Genomic DNA, 1858 nt, shown 5'->3' on the forward strand with positions numbered 1-1858 from the left:
CTCGACACCTTACTCACGACCAGCGTATTTACAACTACAGGTTGTCACGAGCAAGAAGTGTCATTGAAAATGCCTCTGGAATACTCGTGAACCGATGGTGAGTATTTCTCTCCACAATTCACCTGGATCCAGTGGCAATATCTAAGATTACCATGGCTTGTCTTGCCCTTCACAATTATATGCGAGCACATGCTCCAGATACATACATCCCTCAAGCACTTATTGATACAGAGGATGCAGAACATCAAATTATCCCTGGTGGGTGGCGGAATGATGCACCTCTTTCATCTAAACCTGTATCCCATGCAAGAAATAGCTCCACAACTGCTAAAGATCAGAGGGACATTTTAAAAGCTTACTTTCTTTCACCTGCAGGATCAGTCCCATGGCAGGAACACATGTTGTGAAAAATCCACACAATTTGCACCAGCTGAAACTATTGAATATAAAGTTGCATAGTTTGTAATTTTGCCAGAAGCTTTAAATGTTTTCTATCTAGATGATGACAACCACAATTCAAGTTTGTGTATAACCCTATGATTTTACTGGTACTTTGTGTCTCAGTGCAGTTACTGTTGCTAAATGAAATGACAAATAAAATGATTTTGTGAAACAGAATCTTTATTGCACATATGTCCTGAACATCAGAATTAAACAGTAGTTTCAATTTGAAACTTTGTGCCTTATGCACACTGTGCAAACATATTGACAAATGCTTTTCAGAAGCCATATAAACAAAAATTGTAAACCATCACCGTGTGAACATAATAACAATATAAAACTGTAGTTAACTTTAAGTAATTTTTACTTTAATAGTGTGTACTCATTGTTTACTCATTACTTAAATCATCTAGCTGAGTACAAGATCCACTGAGCATCTGTGTGTAGCTTGATGCAGGAGACTGTTGGTAAGAAGGAACTTGAAAGTATGGCTGACGTGGAGCTGCACGGTCCACAAAGGGAGAATACACAGGCTGGGTAGTAGGGCCTTTAGGGTATTGTACTTGCTCCCTATACTGTGCTGACATAAACCTATCTTGTGCTTCATATAAAACTCTCATAATTGCTCGCCTAACCTGCATTTTCTCTGCTGGATCTTTAATAACACGCATTTCATTGGCTACTTGTTTGCCAAAAATATCATCAGAATCTTCATTGTTGTTAAAGGCGCTACTAGCGACCTGCCTAAGGATGTCCAACTTCTCCCTCTCCAGCTTGTCTTCTTCTCTCAGCTTTTGCTTTTGATGGTGCTTGTGGCAGACTGTGGTGTTCCTTGGTTGTGATGGAGCATGTGAAGACGATTCAGATGTGCCTGCGTCTCATCCAGCTAAATGCAGAAAAAAGAGAAACAGTACTATATGTATTAGAAAAATATAAAGTATTTAACATTATTAGCTCCATATTTTTAAACATTTCAGGAAACATATTTTACAAAAATAAGTTAATATTTTATCTACATAACATTTCTTATCAGTGCATTTTATTGTGCTTATTCTCTTTGGATTAAGGGTTACACTAATTTACTAAAATTAAAGCATCCTAAAACAATACGACAATTACATAATTTTTTTTAACGTTAACTTCACTTACATTTAGTGTACTGACACCCTGTCGAGGCTGCACGTGAGTCCTGAGAAAATCTAAATTCCTGAGAATCCAATTCTGTCTAGACGTGAGCTCTTTTGTCCCACTTCCACTCGGTTTGGGGTGCAACAATTTTGAGAACTGGGTGCGCAGCAACGATGCACGTGTTTGAACTTCCAAGGCTACAGTATAACGTACATTTTTATGCTCATTATTCATTACACTAAAGAATATAAACCTTAAAGTCAATAAATGCTACTGAACTATCACTCAC

This window comes from Paramisgurnus dabryanus, chromosome 8, assembly GCF_030506205.2.
Source record: "Paramisgurnus dabryanus chromosome 8, PD_genome_1.1, whole genome shotgun sequence".
NCBI lineage: Eukaryota > Metazoa > Chordata > Actinopteri > Cypriniformes > Cobitidae > Paramisgurnus > Paramisgurnus dabryanus.